This window comes from Anneissia japonica, unplaced genomic scaffold (genome assembly GCF_011630105.1).
Source record: "Anneissia japonica isolate Jap-2015-1 unplaced genomic scaffold, ASM1163010v1 scaffold1203_len951721_cov167, whole genome shotgun sequence".
Lineage (NCBI taxonomy): Eukaryota > Metazoa > Echinodermata > Crinoidea > Comatulida > Comatulidae > Anneissia > Anneissia japonica.
The window spans coordinates 488210-494574 of NW_022722325.1; the positions used below are offsets into that span (position 1 = coordinate 488210).

The 6365-nt window shown below is 35.0% G+C and overlaps 1 non-coding gene across 1 annotated transcript; it reads right to left on the reverse strand.

The window, feature by feature from the left end:
• Nucleotides 1–686: 686 nt before the first annotated feature.
• Nucleotides 687–759, reverse strand: Trnas-aga. Its single transcript has one exon. It is a non-coding gene; the product is annotated as a tRNA-Ser (tRNA).
• Between the last annotated feature and the right edge of the window lie 5606 nt (nt 760–6365).

The window sequence follows — 6365 nt, forward strand, 5'->3', positions numbered from 1 at the left end:
CTTAAGTTTTCACATAAAGGACGTTGTACTCTGCTTTGTTGTTTTGCGTTTTTATGTGTGTTTCTGAAAAAAAAAAAAAGCAAGTGTATATTATGTAAATAGGGCTTACGTATAAAAAATCCATCACGGCAAATTAGGGAGCAGGGGTGATTTTTTATTACCTTTATTACCTTCAAACTGTATTATGGCATAAATTAGTTATTATGGAATTGTAGAAGGAACACGTTTTCTAGAAGGATTTTCTTGCTGTGGAATGCACTTCCCTGTGCAACTGTTTCATACGCCAACAGTGACTATATTTACAAGAGGTTTTTTTTTTTGGTTTTGTTTTTTGTTTTTGCTTTTGTTTTTTTTTGTTTTTGTGTTTTGGGTTTTTTTTTTTAGTGTTTTCCTTGGTCCCGTAGGTACAGGTAAACAAGCAAGTAATAAAGTAAATTAATTAAAAAAAATTATAAATAAAATATATGGAAGACTTAGCCTCTACTTAATAGTTAGGATGACATAACACTTGTCAATTGTTTGCTAAACATTTTATTTCTTGTCCTCGCTGTAACATATAGCGCTTTAATGAATCAGAAAGGTCTGGGCAGGATTTAAGTGGTTCGGATATTATATCCTTCCTTTCTAACCCAAGAAATGTAAAATATCATTAATTATGACATTATCGACCAAAAAGGCCTTGTTATTTCCTCGGGTGGGAATCGAACCCACGACCTCCAGGTATCTAGCCTGATGTCTTAGCCACTAGACCACCGAGCTTGCGATTGGTGACTAGCCACTAGTTAATAATTTACAGTTTTAAAATAATAAGCGTTGCTCTGGCAATTTTTAGGTTTGTTTAAAATTGAATTTACATTAGGCCTAACTTGAAACAATTTGAATATAGGCCTATTGGACTTTGGATATTAATTTTGATGTTCTCGCCATGTATTTTACAAATTCAAGCATACAACTTAAACATTAACAGCTTTATCTAGGTTAGGTAAGGGTATGCGGATCACAAGATCTTTGTGAGGTAATGTCCCCAGGATACTAATTCAAGGTATATTAGTCGGCGGGTCGACATATAAATTGTGCACTTCCATTTTCTTTTATAGCGATTAATTCGAAATAGAAGGGGCCAGGGAATAACTTTCACTGTTAGGGGAAAATACCACCTCAGCCCCACTCTGGTTGGGGTTGGGGATAGAAAATGAATTCCTACCACAAAAATATACACTCATCAGTAGTTGGGTTTGAGGTGAGCACATTTTTAACATAGATACCTCTACATTCAAGGAAAGTGCACTTTCAGATTCAAAAATAAGTTTTCGAAGCAGTGTTTTTAACAGAATAACATACCCAGAGCCCACTGGTGCCGCAAATGGTTGGACATCGCATCGTCCCTATTAGTCTACCCCTCCCCATGCCTATACCCTACGCCACTAGATACAGTGAGATACACTCAGGAAAAGCCACACTCTTGTAAACATTGCTAGAGTAGTGGTGCCTATGTGTTGTTTTTCTAAACAGAAAAAGTTTTTCTGTTTAGAATCTGTTAGAAAATCGGCCGGAAAATTATTTATTTTTAGCAATATTTCGTGGGCCGGATCAAAATTTCTGGCGGCTGGATTTTGGTATACAGTATTAAATCATCTGTTTGTATTTTGTTATGTACAGTATTTATGTTTTGCCGGAGATGCGGCCCATGATAGAATTAAGCAGGCATTTAAAATAAAATACAAATCGTGATAGACCTACCGGTATGTGCCGATTTAGCACATGTTTGTTTTAGCATACTTACTGGCAACGCGTTCATAAAGTATGTCGCGTGTAAGGGCAATGTGTGGACAATATGGTACGATAAACATTCATACAATATCTTTGAACGTAACCTGTTTTTATCGTCGAACTGGTGTACAACCTTAAACAACACGTGAAAGACAATGTCGTCATTAAATCAGATATCATTAAGAACATTCAGTACTTTAAGGATTTTAATAAGCGTCGACAGGATAACACGCCCTTAGGCAATCGCTAATGTACAGGTTGTAAATCAGCTTTAAATTTCGTTATCTATTACAACTGTCAACACAGAACGTTATATTCATTTGTTTATAATTATTTCTTTGTTAGGTAAGTTATGGTCAGTGTTAATATAACCATGATATAACATTGGATCAAATTACGGTTAGCATGTTTGTTTCAGTTGATTTGTCCTACATACAGTGTTCAATGACTTTAAAGACTTTCAATTCAATTGACATTACATATTTTCTTTTTGAGTTGAGCAACCAGTGTGTACCATATTGATTGAAATCTGTAAAGCGCCGTCTCAAGCATGAAGAAAACAATGACATCGCTCGCCCGCCGCGTAAATTCTGTAGTTTGGCACAGGGTGGAGGTAGGTAGGCAATAGTGCGATGTTTATTATGTTGACGATGAAGATGTAAGTGTTGATTGGCTTACAGTAAATCAAACTCAAGTAATATAACCACATTTAAATTCCATCTAATTTAACAAAAACAATAAGATACTTAATTAGGCCATGTATTAAAATAGCTGAATCCTCTGCAGGGTGACTACAGAAATATAATACATTGTATAATAAAATTGTGTGAAAACCTTTTCGTATGACATTACGAATTAGTCATTTGTGAAGCCAAATGATAGGCTAGGTCAAATGTTATATTAAATGTTTTTTGTTTTATAATCTCGAATTCGACTTTGTTCGGAAAATACAACAATTATGAAGTCATATTACAGTAGCTTGATACATATAAAATAACTAATACAAATCACGAAACTTCATCAAATATACGTAGCTTCCAGTGGGTGAAGCCCTGGACCCCTATGGCGGCCCTAGCATAGTTTGCTCGCATACTGAATTTATTACCTTATCAAATGCATCCCCCTCCACCACTTTCAAAAATGTTCCGCCGCCGTTGCAAATAACACCAGTGACTGAGAAATAATATAAACACCTGAGAATTCTTTTTTTTTTTTTTTTTTTTTTTTTTTTTTTTCTGTTTGGTTTTTTTTTTTTTTTTTTTTTTTGTGCTGTTAGACTTGGGTTCCATATGGACGGCCGAGGTTTAAATTTAGGTCTGGTTAATTCAATACCATTTTGGGACCTAAAAACGTGGGGTCATGGTGTTGTGGTTCGGTCTCCAATTAGAGGGTTGGCTCTGTGTTAAAAACTTGAGGAATGTTAGTTGGTACTTTGAAGAAGAGGTCTGAGATTAGAATGGTGTCAAAATTATAAGGGGTCTCGAATTGGATGGCGAAATATATTTGGCTTCTCGAATAACCCTAAAATGGAAGTAATGCTGGTAAAAGGGTAATGACACACTTGTCTGTCTAAATTATTCAGTGGCCAACCAAAGTTATATGAATTTCAATTATCTTAATTAATTTATTTCGACTGCTTATACAGGGCTTATCATCGGATATGTAACATTGTATCACAAATTTAAATAGGGTTATATATTATGCCTGAATTAAATTGGTTTATTTAGATACGATACAAACAAATATGTAAAGTGTAAAACTAGACCCCAATAGTTTAATTGATCCCAATCAGCAATTATGATCCATCAAAATTGGTCTACTGTATAATTAAATTAAATGTAATTATTTAATATTCACTTATATTTAACTGCTTTGCAGTGCGTTATATGTAATTATGTTCTGTTCATCGTTTATTTAATTGAATATACATAGAATTACGGTAACAATGAAAATTTAATCTTTATTTCATTCAGTCAACTTTTACACACAAACAAAATCAAGTAGGCAAATAATGGCACAACCAAACAAATACATTGCCTGAAAATAATAAACAAAAAGGAGTTTTCTGCACACATTTGATTTAGCGAGCAAAATGACATCACATTTTATCATTAATGGCCCACATGCGTTCCAGTAAGGCATACGCCCTACACTGACTTTTGCAAAATATTCATAAAATTATGACGAAACGTCGTTATCGTCGAACATAACACTGCGGTTTCTAAACAATTTTAAGATTTTACAAGGTGCACTGTTTTTATCTGACGTTAAGAGATCTGATATATTACTTAACATTAATCCCACCACAATGTTGGATGATAATATTGTATATAACAACGATAATAAAAACAAATATAATATTAATGACCAACGTCAGCGACACGTGGGAGAGGCATTATGCGGAGGAATTGTTAAGTTCAAAGTGAATTGGAACAAAATACAAGAAATCGAGAACTAGCATGTAACATGGGTATGTTTCTGTATAGTAGTCAATCTTTACAAGAAAACAGTATCTTTCACACAGATCTCTAAACTCAAAGCAAGACAAGGTATCGATCAAAGCTCTATACACGATCTATCCATTCGAAAAGCAGTTATATTGTATCAAGGTGTAATATGCAATGTATAAAACGAGGTATGTTTACTCCGAAACCGGAGTGTCTGTGCCCGCCGCCAAAACTCAAATTTTTTAGGTTTTGCGTACTATACGCGAATACTCGAAAATCGGAGTTTTCAAACCTATAAACAAACCTCCGATTTCGGAGTTTCTGGGTACTATCGATTAAACAAGCTCTCTCTCTATATATATATAGAGAGAGAGAGAGAGAGAGCAAACTTTTAATCAACCCTCCGATTTCGGAGGTTTTGCGTACTACGAGAAAACTTTAAAATCGGAGTTTTAAAAACTTTTATTCCAACCTCCGATTTCAGAGTTTCTGCATACTTTACGCGAAAACTTAAAAATCGGAGTTTTCAAACTTTCAATCAAACCTCCGATTTAGGAGTTTCTGCGTATTATACGCGAAAAATTGAAAATTGTTTAATTAATAGTACGCAAAAACTCCATCGGATGTTTGAATAAGGTTTTGAAACTGTTCTTGGAGGTCTTGCGTATACGCAAAACCTCCAAGATCAGAGTTCTGCGGCGGGTGCAGACACTCCAAAAATGGAGTAACTACATACATGGAAAAAGTCTTGATTAATTTGAGTAATAAACCTCCTATTTAATCATTGTTTGAATGATATTACTTCAATCATTAGGAATTTTTGGTTAGTTTTTACTTTGAATCAAACCTGTCACAAAGTCAATTCAACGTGTTATAGTTGCAACGTACTTACCGTCAACTTTTTCAACAACTTCAATAATTGTTTGTGGTTTTTTTTTTTCTACTTCTGCAAACATATTTTACAAACAACATAATTCATATGTTGATTTATATGATGTTTATTTTCACAATTTTAAGACAGATATTTGTTCATTAAGCCACCATCTCTCACCGTATGATAAAACTACTAAATATCGTTGATCCTTGTGATGTTTGTTTATGGCTGAAAAATTCGGCTGTGGTTTTAAAAAATATTGCGGTTTTGTCACGCTTCGGTATTCAGTCATGTGTAAATACAACTAACGTCATTATTCGCTTATGTGCAGGCATGTTCATACGCAGACTAGTTTACTTTTACCTTTTTTTAAATCTTGATATATCAGGTCTGATGTTACCATCAACATTTGCGAGAGGCCGCCACAAAGTATTTGATTAATGTATAGCCACGAAATACTCGGACCCAGGGCTGAAATATAGCGAGAGCTACTTCACAGCCCGTAAACAGTGATGCAATGGGATAACTATATCATGGTCGGCCGAGAATGATCAGTGTGTTTCGAACCCTCGACAATAAGGTTCCCCAGTTACCAAGGGTAACAATCTGTTGCCATCCTTTCAAAATGTCCTCACAAAGTATTAACCTTTCTCTTTATTTCTTCTTCATTGGCTGATATTAACTAAGTTACCGTAAAACCTCGAATAGAAGCCCAATGGGCTTAATCTCGGAAACAGTCCCATTCATCTCGAATCGAAGACACCATTTTTACTTTGCAAAAGTAGCCTAGAAAAAAAGTCCATCCAAAGCTCGCGTGGCTTCATTTTACGGTATATTGCATGGAAGAAATGAAACCCAGCTGTTACATAGGCCTAATTAAATAATAATTAGTGGCGGATTCAAGGGGGCCAGCCGACCCGGCCCCCCGCCCACGTAAATTTTTTCAAAATTGTAAAAAAATGGAGAAAAAAATAAAATTATTTTTAAATATTAAGTCTAAGAGTGCCATCTACAGGTACCCTAATCGTAAATGTTCTTACCTCATGAGCAACAACCATGATGAGACTGAGCTAGTATAGACTCTCCATCTGTCAAATTCCCTCCCTGGCCCCCACCCTCTATTTCAAATTCTTGGTTTCGCCACTGATAATGGAAAGGCTTAAGACAACATTATTTTCCCTCAAGTGCAATTAGTCTCTACAATAGTGAAGTCAGTATGTAGGGGTAAATGAATTTTGTGTGTGTATTACAACTGTATTGTTTTATGTGATGGA